Raw genomic sequence first — 16506 nt, 5'->3', positions numbered from 1 at the left:
AGATGTGATTTAGAGATTATGGATAATTCTTATTAAATATTGCATCTTTATTAGTTTATATTAATTTATCAATATTTCCCAAAGTGTTTAATTTCTATCATTTCAGCCTTTATAGTTTGATATAATGGTAATTATTAACATACGATTAATGTACCTTTGTTCTACCGACTGTAGAATGATATTATCTAAGCAAGAAGAAATATGGAAAACTTCTGAAGATTTCTCTAGATTTTATGTACATTACTGATGTTGTTAACCCCAGAAGATTGTTTTTAAAATATATCAATTAAGTTTTTCCCTGTTCAGGCCTAGATGCCTTTGAACTGGATGTTGAAGGATCTGTTGGCATAGAACCTGATGAACTCCTCCAAATTTCACCAATCTGTTAATAAAGCAAAGCTGAATTTATTAGAACTTACTACAGTAAAGGAGAATACCACCTTGACAGGAAGAAGTAAAAAATGGGATATTTAAATGGCTTTGAGGTCTGAGGTCAAGTGGCTTTAAAGGGTTTTTTTTTTTGGCCGTGCTGAGCGGCTTGTAGGATCTCAGTTCATTGCAACACACAGGCTCCGTATTTGTGGCATGCGGGCTTAGTTGCCCCGCGGCATGTGGGATCTTAGTTCCCCGACCAGGGATTGAACCCATGTCCCCTGCATTGGAAGGTGCATTCTTAATCACTGGACCACCAGGGAAGTCCCTGTTCAATAGTGATTTCTTTTGCCCTTTCAGTTTCTCCATGTGACTCCCTTTTTTTTTTTTTTTAATAATTTTAATTAATTAATTAATTAATTTTTATTTTTGGCTGTGTTGGGTCTTCGTTTCTGCGCGAGGGCTTTCTCTAGTTGTGGCAAGTGGGGGCCACTCTTCGTTGTGGTGCGCGGGCCTCTCACTATCGCGGCCTCTCTTGTTGCGGAGCACAGGCTCCAGACACGCAGGCTCAGTAGTTGTGGCTCACGGACCTAGTTGCTCCGCGGCATGTGGGATCTTCCCAGACCAGGGCTCGAACCCATGTCCCCTGCATTAGCAGGCAGATTCTCAACCACTGCACCACCAGGGAAGCCCCATGTGACTCCCTTTTGAGAGGGGACTATTTATGTGATAACTCTTTGCTGTTCCTCTACCACTTTTCAAGTCCATTTAAGCATCCACTGGTGTTAAGCTATCAGGTACTCTTCTTCCCCCATTCCAACTTACCATACTCAAATGTTCTTTTTTTTTTTGGCTGCATTGGGTCTTCGTTGCTGCACGCAGGCTTTCTCTAGTTGCGGCGAGCGGGGGCTCCTCTTCGTTGCCGTGCACGGACTTCTTACTGCGGTGGCTTCTCTTGTTGCAGAGCATGGGCTCTAGGCGCGCAGGCTTCAGTAGTTGTGGCGTACAGGCTCAGTAGTTGTGGCTCGCAGGTTCTAGAGTGCAGGCTCAGTTGTTGTCGCGCACCAGCTTAGCTGCTCCACGGCATGTGGGATCTTCCTGGACCAGGGTTTGAACCCGTGTCCCTTGCATTGGCAGGCGGATTCTTAACCACTGCGCCACCAGGGAAGCCCTACTCAAATGTTCTTCATTGGGACTTCCCTGGCGGTCAAGACTTCGTGCTCCTGATGCAGGGGGCCCGGGTTCGATCCCTGGTCGGGGAACTAGATCCCACATGCATGCCGCAACTAAGAGTCTGCATACCACAGCTAAGAAGTCCGCATGCTGCAACTAAAGATCCCTCACACTGCAATGAAGATCCCACATGCCACAGCTAAGACCCGGTACAGCCAAAATAAATAAATAAGTAAGTAAGTAAGTAAGTAAAATATTTTTTTTAAAAAAAGTTCTTCATCTCTCTCATCTAACTGAATTTTTATCTCCTGCCCATTCCTGCTTCAAAACTTGCACATCCTTCAGAATTATGCAGTGTAGTTGCAGACTTAATTCAGATAGAAGGCCAGTCCCTGAATCACAGCTGTTCTCTTAAGCAGCACCAGTCATCTGAAATGGGTTATACAGAAAGGGTCTGTGCAGTCTGGCAGTTCAGCCCTATTGGCTTCTCATCAGGCCAGTAAAAGTAAACAGTGCACTCACCACTAGTCAGTATGGAAGAAATGTGGTATTTTTAGATACTTGGGTATGGAACATGAGAAATTATATTTAATTTCAGGACTTTTTTTGCGTCCTGTAATCTTACATCCATTTTTTGGTTTTATCTTTTCACAATTATAGAAATAGCATAGTTGGATTGGAGGTAATGAGCTACATTGATAGAATCATTCCAGATTTACTGGGTATAAACATTAATAGTATTGTCAGATGTCTGGAAATTTTGTCTCTATTTTAGTCTCCTTTCCCACTTTGCATTTGGCTGTAGTAGCCACTGTTTTGACACATTTGTACCTATATTCAGCTGTTCCAAATCATCTGAGATGGCAAATGAAGAGTATGAAAGGTACCGTATTAAAATTGACATTCTGTTCCTTTTCTTTCCCTTCTAGTTTTATTGAGATATAATTGACATACAGCATTGTATAAGTTTAAGGTATACAGCATAATGATTTGATTTACATACATCATGAAGTGATTATCACAAAAGTTTAGTGAATATCCATCATCTCTTAGAAGTACAAAATTAAATAAATAGAAAAAAATTTTTTTTCTTGTGATGATAATCTTAGGATTTACTCTCAACTTTCATGTATAACATATAGCAGTGTTAATTATATTTATCATGTACGTTACATCCCTAGTACTTATTATTTTATAACTGAAAGTTTGTACTTTTTGATTGCCTTTGTCCAATTCCTCTTACCCTCCCCACCCCCTGCCCTTCTTCTCTGGTAACCACAAATCTGATGTCTTTTTCTATGAGTTTGTTTATTTGTTTGTTCTTGAAATATAATTGACCTACAACACTATGTTAGCTCCTGTTATACAACATAGTGATTCAGTGTTTCTCCTCATTCCAAAATGATCACCATGATGAGTCCAGTTGCATATGTCACCATACAGAGATATTACGTGGTTATTGACTATAATACCCCACACTGTACATTTCATACCCATGACATTTATTTTGCAACTGGAAGTTTGTACCTCTTAATACCCCTCTCCTATTTCTTACTTCCCCCTACCCTCCTTCTCCCTGGCAGACATCTGTTTGTTCTCTATATCTGTAACTTTGTTTACGTTTTGTTATGTTTGTTCATTTGTGTTTTTTTTTTTTTAGATTCCACATATAAGTGATATCATACAGTGTTTGTCTTTCTCTGTCTGATTTATTTCACTTAGCGTAATACCCTCTAGGTTCATCCATGTTGTTGCAAATGACAAGATTTCATTCTTTTTTATGTCTGAGTAATATTCCATTGTGTGTGTGTGTATGTGTGTGTACCATATCTTCTTTATCCATTCGTCTGTTGATGGGCACTTAGGCTGCTTCCATATCTTTGTTATTGTAAATAATGCTGCAGTGAACATAGGGGTGCATATATCTTTTCAAATTAGTGTTTTTGTTTTCCTCAGGTAAATACCCAGAAGTAGAATTGCCGAATCATACGGTAGTTCTATTTTTAAATTTTTGAAGAATCTCTGTACTGTTTCCATAGCTGTTGCATCAGTTTACAATTCCACCAATAGTGTATGAGGATGACATTCTGCTCATAATTCATATAATGCTCTTCAGAGAATTTTGTTTTCATCTCTCATTTTAAAACTCCCATGTAACTGTTGACCACACTGGGAAAACTAGGCCATAAAATTGTTAATGTGCTTTTCTTAGAGTAGAACTACCAATGTAGGACTCTTTTTTTTTTTTTTTTCACACACACACACTGTATTTTATTTTTACAAGAGATAAATAGACTGACACCAAGCACTGTACATGGATGACCACAACAAAAGCAACAATGATTGCAATTACCAAACATGAAACACACTTATACTATGTCATAATATTGACATTCAGTCCAGTAATCCTCCACTGTAACAGCTCCTTTACTTTGCAGTGAAAATTGATTTGTATATTCTTTGCCTCTGAGTCCTTGTGCGATTTTTTTTTTTTTAATTCAGACAGAAAGTCACAAGAATTATACTCATCCTCATCATCTTTTTTTTTTTTTAATACACATTTCTTCTTTTATTTATTTATTTATTTATTTTTAAATTTAGTGTCTGCACTGGGTCTTCGTTGCTGTGCGCAGCCTTTCTGTAGTTGCGGCGAGCAGGGGCTACTCTTCATTGTGGTGCACGGGCTTCTCATTGTGGTGGCTTCTCTTGTTGTGGAGCATGGGCTCTAGGCGTGCAGGCTTCAGTAGTTGCAGCACGTGGTCTCAGTAGTTGCGGTGCATGGGCTCTAGGGCACGTGGGCTTCATTAGTTGTGGCTTGCCGGCTCTAGAGCGCAGGCTCAGTAGTTGTGGCGCACGGGCTTAGTTGCTCTGTGGCATGTGGGATCTTCCCGGACCAGGGCTCGAACCTATGTCCCCTGCATTGGCAGGCAGATTCTTAACCACTGCGCCACCAGGGAAGTCCCCTGTAGGGCTCTTAAAAGGGCCAGATTTCCACTTGCCATGTCCCAGAGGATGTTGATATTCCATATTTCCTCCCCACCACTACCTGATTTGGAATAGACAGTGGAAGAGAAAAAAAGAGGAAAATATGGACTGAGGAGGATATATCATTAAATTTCCTCGGTGCCCCAACCATGAAGATGTATTCCAGATATTTTCAAAGGTGTCTACGTTTATGTCTTAAAGTGGAATTATCTTTGGCTTTTGTTTTTTTTTCTTCTTTTTTGCATGTGGCACAAAATTCAAAAAGTGCAAAAGGGTATATAGTGAAAGTAAATATTTTTATATGTCCTTTCAGAGATAGTATATACAAATACAATCAAATATGTATGTCATTTATTTTGAATTCTTATTCTTCTCCTGCATGAATTATGGACTACTAAAAAGCAGTAATGTTGCTTTTGATGTTTATTTGATTATATTATGTGCAGAGACTGAAGGGCCAGTATTATATTTGCAAGGCCCTCTATAATTTTCAAAGGCCTTTTAAATAATTCTACTCATAACAGCCCTGTGAAGTACGTAAAGCAGGATTTATCTGTTCTGTAGACATGAAATTTGAAGCCTGAAAAATTATGTGACTTTATCAAGGTTTGTTATACATGAATATAAAATGGAACTGGAATCAGAACTTAAGTTTTTTGGCTCCTAATCCAGAATTCTTTCTACCATGTTTCCTCTCAAACACGATGAAATGAGGGGATCTACTGCACGGTGTCTGTTTTTATGAGGTATGAAAAATACTGTGGGTAGCCATTTCAGAAGAATTTTGGTGCTGTATTTTTGTAGTGTTGACATAGTAGTAGTAGTCATTGTAGCCTCACAGTTCAGAGGAAGTATGTCCTTTTTGGTGAATTGTCTGCAAAATACTTTATAAATGTTAGGCACTTTAGACTGAATGATAATGCTCTAGGTGCCACTCTTGTAACATGGGCACCAAAACTGACTTTATCCAGGAAACTGGGCAATGAAAAACAAGGTCTTTTATCTCTTTACATCTGTGTGCCTGTCATGGCTGGAAGCCACGTTGATAGACCTGTCCAAGATTCTTTCCCTTGAAGCTAAAGGGGAATCTGGCCAAGCACTTGACAGAATGCCTGACTCTTTTTTCTTCCCTGCCCCCCCCACATTAGGACCAAATTGGATTCTGAACTTCTAAGTTGTCTCCTAGGGAGAAAAAAAAGAGTTGGTAGGAGGTAACTTTTTTCTCCTTGCTGATAGTAGGCTCTCATGAGGATGATTTAGTTCCAGAAAAACTCATTCATTAACAATGGTGAAGTGAGGCAGAGTCCTTGCAAGGCCATAATTGGATTTTAAAGCACTTGTCATTACAAAACAATCCCTGTATTTCTTCAATATTAGGCAGTCCCAAATGGAAGGTTGATGAAAAGGTTGAATGAGCTCTGCATGTGAAAGAAATATCTCTAAACATTCTTTTGAGGATGACCTGTCTCCTACAGTTTATAGGTACCTTTATTTCTGATTCATAATAGAAAAATGGGGGGGGGGATGGGGAAAAACTTCACAATATTTCTTATAGTACAGAAAATTACTTGGTTTTGTAATTTACATTTTTTAATAAACTTTAAGATTTATAAAATGATAATCCAGTGTGTATCCTTTGGGCCATAATGTAATGATGCAGTTTTTGTTCAGTAACTAGATTCCTATATCCTTATTTGTCATTCCCTGCTCTGGGCACAGAAGATGATAAATTTTATTAATGTTGAGTGTTTCCATTTGGTCATTTAAACTAGTTTTAGAGTTTTCTTAGGCAAAAATAAGATGTAATTTGACTTCTCAAAGTGAATTTTGGGGCATAGCATCTTCATGGATGTGGATCATTCTGTCAGTGAGTCAAGAGTTGCTCAGTCTTGGTGTGTGAGCTGTTAAGTCCAGTAATTAGCCAGGTTATTGCGCTTTCATATTTTTAAAATAGAGCTAAAGCCTCATTGAAGATGAATGAATTAGTACTTGACAAAGCTGCAAGTCTTGCCAGTATTTTTTATCTATGAGTAAGTATGTTACCTGAACCAGAGCAGAACCATTTGCTAATTCCCACTATAATATAGATATAGATATGGATATATATATATATATATATATATATATAAAATTAGAATTAAAGGCCATTGAGGATATTTTTCATTTTAAAGGTACAAGACAAGTAAGTCTTGACTTCATCATAGTCCCCTGACTGTCCAAGAACCAGGGTTAAATGGGCCCTAATTTGTGTGGGGGGGGTCTTGCCTATTTATCTTTTATCCCTTTAAATTGCATCATGTTCCTATAGAAGTAACATTGAGTAACATTCTTGGTGTTGAGTTTTTGGGCTGTTTCTCTGAACTACACCTAAAAGTGCCCTGGTCAGTAGTCTGCTCCAACACCTCCGACCTGGGGAGGAATATGATGATGGTGAGAAGCCCCTTGATGTCTGTTACTCTTCGTGTTGCCAGATGGTCCTGGTACTGGGCTGTCAGAGAAATTACCCATGAGTCCCCAGGACTGGTCTATGTAATTGATGCTGCCAAACACAGGCACAAGTTTTGTAACACAAGTTGAAGATACTGTGTATCTTTGGAGGCCTGAAGGTGTGGAAGGACAGCGCAGGAAGAAGTGTACGAAGTGTAGACTGCCACTCTTCTGCCGGTCCCAGCTGAAGAATGCTCCCATGGCCTCCATTGTGGATGGAGCGGTAGTCAGGTTTGGCCAGAGTTTTGGGAAAATGAAATACATATACCCAGAAACAAGAGCCTCCTAAGAAGGTGATAGTGACCAAATGGACTAAAGACATGGGCACGTTCAGCTCTGTCACTGTGTCTGCTATTGATGAAGAGGAAGAGAAGACTGAGGCTAGGGAAGTTGCTGACTTGTGTGCACAGAATGCCAAAGCGACTGAATAACAGTTGGAACGCAAAGTCCTGAGCAACAGGCAGTTGCAAGAGCTGGCTGAACTAGAAGCCAAGAAAGCAAACATGAAAGGGACTTTGACTAACCACCAGTTCAAATGATCAGGACCTTTCTCTGAACCCAGCTGGAAGCAAACATTTAGATCAAGAGGAAAAAGAGCTTTTCTTAGACTACATGGACTGGTTCCTACCTTTATGCCCCAGCAGAAGGCTTTATGTTGCTTCCCTTTGATTCTCCTAGATTCAGTGAGGTCTATGAGTCCCTATGATCTGCTTTCTAGAAATGGATTTTTCTGAATCTTTCTGTATATAGTATATAGGTCTTCTGTACTATTTTTTGCCCCTGTGATGTACACTTCTTGAGCTGTGTAAAAATTCTATGAATAGATCAGTGCTTGAATGTCTCTAGTTTCTAAAGTAGCTGTTCTTATTCCTTCTTCAAAGTTAATAAAATGTTTAAAGATTATTAAAAAGTAATTATACATTATTTACCTGTTGTTAACCCCACCACCCATTGGGGGAGCACAGAGGTAAATAACAGTAAATTGAGGCACCACTCTCTGCACTGAGTTTACCATAACATATTAATATGGACGATGGCAAACCACTATTGGACCAATGTTGGGATTTTATTAAAATTTTGTAGTTATCTCACCGTGTATTAGGAGATGCCAAATATGTAAGCCTAAGAATGGTCACCACAGAGTTCCTCACTTTCTTGCTCAGGTCTCTGCCCTCTGTACAGAATATACCTTTCAAACTCCTCCACACCTAGTATTCACAGCCCCCCTCTCACCTGCCTCAACCTAGACACAGTATTACATCACCAAATCACAACCTCCTTTTAAGGCTGAACTCAGTTGTTCCCTCCTCCATTAGACTCTCTCTGATTCTATCATCCTAACTCATGAGGGGTGGTGGTACTTCTTTCGTTCTTTAAGATATCAAGCTCCTTCAACTCCACATTCAACTTTGTGTGATCGTTAGGTACAGACTCATGTTTTACCTCCTCTACCACAGTAATTTACTTGAGAGCCAGCATCTGTAATTGTTTCATACCTTTTCTTTTTATCTCGCGCTGAACCTGTACGTAAATCCTTTCTGAAAAGATGGATGAATGTTAAAGAATCATACAAAAGCAAAACTCTTTAGTGAATCAGAGCACAGTTGGAGGGCATGAAGCTTATGTTTATCACTGTTCTTTGGGAAAAACAATACTTAGCAGCTATCCTGGGTACAAATAAAAATTAATTCTGGAGGACTTCCCTGGTGGCGCAGTGGTTAAGAATCCGCCTGCCAATGTAGGGGACACGGGTTCGAGGCCTGGTCTGGGAAGATCCCACATGCTGCGGAGCAACTAAGCCCGTGCACCGCAACTACTGAGCCTATGCTCTAGAGCCTGCGAGCCACAACTACTGAAGCCTGCGCGCCTAGAGCCCATGCTCCGCAAAAAGAGAAGCCACCGCAATGAGAAGCCTGCACCGGAATGAAGAGTAGCCCTCGCTTGCCGCAACTAGAGAAAGCCCTCACGCAGCAGTGAAGACCCAATCAGCCAAAAATAAATAAATAAATAAATTTATTAAAAGATTAATTCTGATTAAGCCAGAATAAGGCACTAAGAGGAACTTAGTAATGAATCTGACTGAGGGTTAATATTCAGTTTACACTTGCTCAGGGAAAGTTTACCCAGACTAAACAACTGAGTTTATCTAATCATTACCAACTATATTATTTTCAGTGTGCTTTTTTGGTGGGCAAGAGTGAGGTGGTTTGGGCCAAGTTAATAAATGAATTGCTCATATGATTGGAAGTTTACGGGGTTCTTAATGTATAAACTCCCAGAAGAAGAATTTACTTACTACTGTAGCAGAATGTTTCTAATCAGAAGGAGGCATCGGGCTGTTGCCCAGCCTTCAGATTTTTGCAAGGCCGTGAAAGCACCAATGCTACTGATTTTTTTGTTTTGTTTTTTTGTTTTCTCTTAGTGATTAATAAACAGAGTCTATTGCCACTTAATTTAGTATCAGGTGTGATCTGGTGGGTAGTTCAACTTCAGTGGATGTGACTATAGAATGTTTCATATTTTAGACAGTCTAATTCCCAAGATTTCTGTTTCAGAAACTGGGACAACTTCCAAGTTAGTTTTGTGAATCCTTTAATTTCTCCTGCCAGACTCATTAACTCAGCCTGTTCACCTTTGGGGAAATCATAGTTCCAGACTTATACTCTTTGTAAAAATCATCCTCTTAAGTGAATGTGATGGTTGAATTAATTGAGAACATTCAGACTCAAGCTTTTCAGCAGTATATTCTGAAACCTGTTTGTTGTGACTTTGACCAGCAGAGAATGATTAAGATGAAGTAGTAGGAAACCATAATCATAATACAGAAATTACCTGCATTAAAAGATGTGGAATTCAACAAATACTCTATTTTTGTGTTCCACATCTCTGCTTTTATAGACTCAGAAAGCTGGAAAGAATCTTGACCATCTTAGACCAGTGTTTCTTTTTTTTTTTTTAAACCATAGTGTGCATTTATTTAAAAAAATCCAAATATACGTGGACCCATGCAGTTCAAACCCATGTTGTTCCAGGGTCAACTGTACTTCAGTGCATTGTTGGCTTTGATTATAAACTTTATTATTCTGAAGACTGCCATAGTATTGTCTTGAAGGCTGTCCAGTGTTCTTTTTTTTTAACTTTTTATTTTATATTGGAGTATAGTTGATTAACAATGTTATGTTAGTTTCAGGTGTACAGCAAAGTGATTCAGTTATACATATACATGTATCTATGCTTTTTCAAAGTCTTTTCCCATGTATGTTGTTACATAATATTGAGCAGAGTTCCCTGTGCTATACAAGAGGTCCTTGTTAGTTATTTTTTTAATTTTTATTTTTACTGATTTATTTACGTATTTATTTATGGCTGGGATGGGTCTTTGTTGCTGCATGCGGGCTTTCTCTAGTTGCGGCGAGTGGGAGCTACTCTTTGTTGCAGTGCGCGGGCTTCTCATTGCAGTGGCTTCTCTTGTTGCGGAGCACGGGCTCTAGGCGCACGGGCTTCAGTAGTTGTGGCACGCAGCCTCAGTAGTTGTGGCACGCGGGCTCAGTAGCTGTGGCTCGTGGGCTCTAGAGCGCAGGCTCAGCAGTTGTGGCGCACGGGCTTAGTTGCTCCATGGCATGTGGGATCTTCCCGGACCAGGGCTCGAACCCGTGTCCCCTGCATTGGCAGGCGGATTCTTAACCACTGCACCACCAGGGAAGTCCCTGGTTACCCATTTTAAATATAGCAGTGTGTACATGTCAATCCCAAACTCCCTAACTATCCCTCTCCCCTACCCTTCCCCCCTGGTAACCATAAATTTGTTCTCTAAGTCGGTGAGTCTATCTGTTTTGTATCTCTGTTTTGTGTCTTTTTTTTTTTTTTTTAGATTCCGCATATAAGCAATATCATGCGATATCTGTCTTTCTGACTTACTTATGGATCTTTTTGAGATTATGATGACAGCTGTGGATTCTCTTCTCAGGAAAATATACTTGCACACAGAAGTTTGTATTCAGTTTCAGGACAATATCACTCCTGTCTGTCATGGATCCTAGGTGGTGAAATCCCTATTATAGTCCAAAGCCTGTCCTTGGGGGTCTAGAGAAGTGACACATCTAAAATCACAGAGCTTCTAGGGACTTCCCTGGTGGTCCAGTGGTAAAGAATCCACCTTCCAATGCAGGGGATGCGGGTTCAATCCCTGGTCAGGGAACTAAAATCGCACATACCATGGGGCAACTAAGCCTGCGCGCCACAACTACTGAGCCTGCGTACCTCAACTAGACAGCCTACGTGCCGCAAATTACAGATCCCACGCACCCTGGAGCCTGCGCGCCACAACTAGAGAGAGAAAACCCTCAAGCCACAACTAGGGAGAAGCCCATGTGCCGCAACTAAGACCCGACACAGCCAAAAAAAATAAAGGAGAAAATAAATAAATAAAATAATAAATAAATATTAAAAATAAATAAATAAAATCACAGAGCTTCTATAGCTAAATACTTCTGCTAGTCTATTGTTCTTTCTCCACAGTTCTATCCCTTAAAGCCCATACTGAGTTTACAGAACTTAGAGGAAGGGCTAGGGGTATTAAGCCTTAAAATCAACTGTTTCAGCTTAACTTACCCAGTTAGGAGATTAAAGTACAGTAATACCCCAAACATTTAAGTCATTGATTTAGAAAAGCCAAATGAACTAAGCAAAGTTTTTTTAATAACCTGTTGTGGTTATTTAAAGAGCTAGTCCAGATCCCTAGTTGATCTAATTACCAGTTTCTTACCCAAGCTGTGGGCATCTGAATTCATTAAACAAATCAGTCTAGAGCACTAGTTCTGTTTATTCATCCTGTCTACCTTTCTTTGGTTTTGGGGGGGTTGTTTTGTTGGTTTGTTTGTTTGTTTTTAACATCTATATTGGAGTATAATTGCTTTACAATGTGTGTTAGTTTCTGCTGTGTAACAATCAGCTATATGTATGCATATATCCCCATATCCCCTCCATCTTGCATCTCCCTCCCACCCTCCCTATCGCACCCTCCCTATCCCACCCCTCTAGGTGGTCACAAAGCACTGAGCTGATCTCCCTGTGTGATGCAGCTGCTTCCCACTAGCTATCTATTTTACATTTGGTAGTGTATATATGTCATTGCTACCCTCTCACTTCGTCCCAGCTTACCCTTCCCCCTCCCTGTGTCCTCAAGTCCATTCTCTATGTCTGTGTCTTTGTTCCTGTCATGTCCCTAGGTTCGTCAGAACCAATTTTTTTTTTTTGAGATTCCATAAATATGTATTAGCAACGGTATTTGTTTTTCTCCTTCTGACTTACTTTACTCTGTATGACAGACTCTAGGTTCATCCACCTCACTACAAATAACTCAACTTTGTTTCTTTTTATGGCTGAGTAACATTCCACTGTATATATGTGCCACATCTTCTTTATCCATTCATCTGTTGATGGACACTTCGGTTGCTTCCATGTCCTAGCTATTGTAAATAGTGCTGCAGTGAACATTGTGGTACATGACTCTTTCTGAATTATCGTTTTCTCAGGGTATATGCCCAGTAGTGGGATTGCTGGGTCATATGGTAGTTCTAGTTTTAGTTTTTTATGGAACCTCCATACTGTTTTCCATAGTGGCTGTATCAATTTACATTCCCACCAACAGTGCAAGAGGGTTCCCTTTTCTCCACACCCTCTCCAGCAGTTATTGTTTGTAGATTTTTTGATGATGGCCATTCTGACTGGTGTGAGGTGATACCTCATTGTACTTTTGATTTGCATTTCTGTAATAATTAGTGATATTGAGCATCTTTTTATGTGTTTGTTGGCCATCTATCTGTATGTCTTCTTTGGAGAAATGTCTGTTTAGGTCTTCTGCCCATTTTTGGATTGGGTTGTTTGTTTTTTTGATATTGAACTGCATGAGCTGCTTGTATATTTTGGAGATTAATCCTTTGTCAGTTGCTTCGTTTGCAAATATTTTCTCCCATTCTGAGGGTTGTCTTTTCGTCTTTTTTATGGTTTCCTTTGCTGTGCAAAAGCTTTTAAGTTTCATTAGGTCCCATTTGTTTATTTTTGTTTTTATTTCCATTTATCTAGGAGGTGGGTCAAAAAGGACCTTGCTGTGATTTATGTCATAGAGTGTTCTGCCTATGTTTTCTTCTAAGAGTTTTATAGTGTCTGGCCTTACATTTAGGTCTTTAATCTATTTTGAGTTTCTTTTTGTGTATGGTGTTAGGAAGTGTTCTAATTTCATTCTTTTACATGTAGCTGTCCAGTTTTCCTAGCACCACTTATTGAAGAGGCTGTCTTTTCTCCATTGTATACTCTTGCCTCCTTTATCAAAGATAAGGTGACTATATGTGCGTGGGTTTTTCTCTGGGCTTTCTATCCTGTTCCATTGATCTATATTTCTGTTTTTGTGCCAGTACCATCTTGTCTTGATTACTGTAGCTTTGTAGTATAGTCTGAAGTCAGGGAGCCTGATTCCTCCAGCTCCGTTTTTCTTTCTCAAGATTGCTTTGGCTATTCGGGGTCTTTTGTGTTTCCATACAAATTGTGCAATTTTTTGTTCTAGGTCTGTGAAAAATGCCATTGGTGGTTTGATAGGGATTGCATTGAATCCATAGATTGCTTTGGGCAGTAGAGTCATTTTCAAAATGTTGATTCTTCCAGTCCAAGAACATGGTATATCTCTCCATCTGTTTGTATCATCTTTAATTTCTTTCATCAGTGTCTTATAGTTTTCTTCATACAGGTCTTTTGTCTCCTTAGGTAGGTTTATTCCTAGGTATTTTATTCTTTTTGTTGCAATGGTAAATGGGAGTGTTTCCTTAATTTCTTTCAGATTTTTCGTCATTAGTGTATAGGAATGCAAGAGATTTCTGTGCATTAATTTTGTGTCCTGCTACTTTACCAAATTCATTGATTAGCTCTAGGAGTTTTCTGATAGAGTCTTTAGGATTCTCTATGTATAGTATCATGTCATCTGCAAACAGTGACAGGTTTACTTCTTCTTTTCTGATTTGGATTCCTTTTATTTCTTTTTCTTCTCTGATTGCTGTGGCTAAAACTTCCAAAACTATGTTGAATAATAATGGTGAGAGTGGGCAGCCTTGTCTTGTTTCTGATCTTAGTGGAAATGATTTCAGTTTTTCACCACTGAGAGCAATGTTGGCTGTGGGTTTGTCATATATGGCGTTTATTATGTTGAGGTAAGTTGCCTCTATGCCTGCTTTCTGGAGGGTTTTTATCATAAATGGGTGTTGAATTTTGTCAAAAGCTTTTTCTGCATCTATTGAGATGATCATGTGGTTTTTCTTCTTCAATTTGTTAATATGGTGTATCACATTGATTGATTTGTGTATATTGAAGAATCCTTGCATTCCTGGGATAAACCCCACTTGATCATGGTGTATGATCCTTTTTTTTTTTTTAAGTTTTTTTTTAATTTATTTTTTTATATTTTATTTATTTATTTTTGTCTGCATTGGGTCTTTGTTGCTGTGCACAGGCTCTCTCTAGTTGCTGCGAGCGGGGGCTACTCTTTGTTGCGGTGCGCGTGCCTCTCATTACAGTGGCTTCTCCTGTTGCAGAGCATGGGCTCCAGGTGCGCGGGCCTCAGCAGCCATGGCACACGGGCTCAGCACTTGTGGCTCGTGGGCTCCAGAGCGCGAGCCCAGTAGTTGTGGCACATGGGCCCAGTTGCTCCACGGCATGTGGGATCCTCCCAAGCCAGGGATCGAACCCGTGTCCCCTGCATTGGCGGGCAGATTCCTAACCATTGAGCCACCAGGGAAGTCCCTGTATGATCCTTTTAATGTGCTGTTGGATTCTGTTTGCTAGTATTTTGAGGATTTTTGCATCTGTGTTCGTCAGATATATTGGCCTGTAGTTTTCTTTTTTTGTGACATCTTTGGTTTTGGTATCAGGGTGATGGTGGCCTCATAGAATGAGTTTGGGAGTGTTCCTCCCTCTGCTATATTTTGGACGAGTTTGAGAAGGATAGGTGTTAGCTCTTCTCTAAATGTTTGATAGAATTTGCCTGTGAAGCCATCTGGTCCTGGGCTTTTGTTTGTTGGAAGATTTTTAATCACAGTTTCAATTTCAGTCCTTGTGATTGGTCTGTTTATATTTTCTATTTCTTCCTGTTTCAGTGTCGGAAGGTTGTGCTTTTCTAAGAATTTGTCCATTTCTTCCAGGTTGTCCATTTTATTGGCATATAGTTGCTTGTAGTAATCTCTCAGGATCCTTTGTATTTCTGCAGTGTCAGTTGTTACTTCTCCGTTTTCATTTCTAATTCTATTGATTTGAGTCTTCCTTTTTTTCTTGATGAGTCTGGCTAATGGTTTATCAATTTTGTTTATCTTCTCAAAGAACCAGGTTTTAGTTTCATTGATCTTTGCTGTTGTTTCCTTTTATTTCTAATCTGATCCTTATGATTTCTTTCCTTCTGCTAACTTTGGTTTTTTTTGTTGTTCTTCTTCTTCTTTCTCTAATTGCTTTAGGTGTAAGGTTAGGTTGTTTATTTGAGATTCTTCTTGTTTCTTGAGGTAGGATTGTATTGCTATATACTTCCCTCTTAGAACTGCTTTTGCAGCATCCCATAGGTTTTGGGTCGTCGTGTTTTCATTGTCATTTGTTTCCAGGTATTTTTTGATTTCCTCTTTGATTTCTTCAGTGATCTCTTGGTTATTAAGTAGTGTATTCTTTAGCCTCCATGTGTTTGTATTTTTTACAGTTTTTTCCTGTAATTGATATCTAGTCTCATAGCGTTGTGGTCAGAAGAGATACTTGATATGATTTCAATTTTCTTCAATTTACCAAGGCTTGATTTGTGACCCAAGATATGGTCTATCCTGGAGAATGTTCCATGAGCACTTGAGAATAAAGTGTATTCTGTTGTTTTTGGATGGAATGTGCTATAAATATCAATTAAGTCCATCTTGTTTAATGTGTCATTTAAAGCTTGTGTTTCCTTATTTATTTTCATTTTGGATGATCTGTCCATTGGTGAAAGTGGGGTGTCCCCACTTAAAGTCCCCTACTATTATTTTGTTACTGTCCATTTCCCCTTTTATGACTGTTAGCATTTGCCTTATGTACTGAGGTGCTTCTATGTTGGGTGCATAAATATTTACAATTGTTATATCTTCTTGTTGGATTGATCCCTTGATCATTATGTAGTGTCCTTCTTTGTCTCTTGTAATAGTCTTTATTTTAAAGTCTATTTTGTCTGATATGAGAATTGCTACTCCAGCTTTCTTTTGATTTCCATTTGCATGGAATCTTTTTCCATCCCCTCTCTTTCAGTCTATATGTGTCCCTAGGTCTGAAGTGGTGTCTTGTAGACAGCATATGTATGGGTCTTGTTTTTGTATCCATTCAGCCAGTCTACGTCTTTTGGTTGGAGCATTTAATCTGTTTACATTTAAGGTAATTATTGATATGTATGTTCCTATTACCATTTTCTTAATTGTTTTGGGTTTGTTATTGTAGGTCTTT

General features: G+C 39.2%; 1 protein-coding gene and 1 pseudogene across 1 annotated transcript in view; both read left to right on the top strand.

Moving 5' to 3' along the window:
• Positions 1-16506, top strand: part of GLG1 (golgi glycoprotein 1) — a 155840-nt gene that overhangs the window by 66779 nt on the left and 72555 nt on the right. The gene's annotated exons all lie outside the window — the stretch shown is intronic.
• Positions 2406-7556, top strand: LOC132353866 (STING ER exit protein-like; annotated as a pseudogene).

This window comes from Balaenoptera ricei, chromosome 19 (assembly GCF_028023285.1).
Source record: "Balaenoptera ricei isolate mBalRic1 chromosome 19, mBalRic1.hap2, whole genome shotgun sequence".
NCBI classification, from domain to species: Eukaryota; Metazoa; Chordata; class Mammalia; order Artiodactyla; family Balaenopteridae; genus Balaenoptera; species Balaenoptera ricei.
The sequence above is the reverse complement of the archived record's forward strand: the minus strand, read 5'-3'. Positions and strand labels throughout refer to the sequence as shown.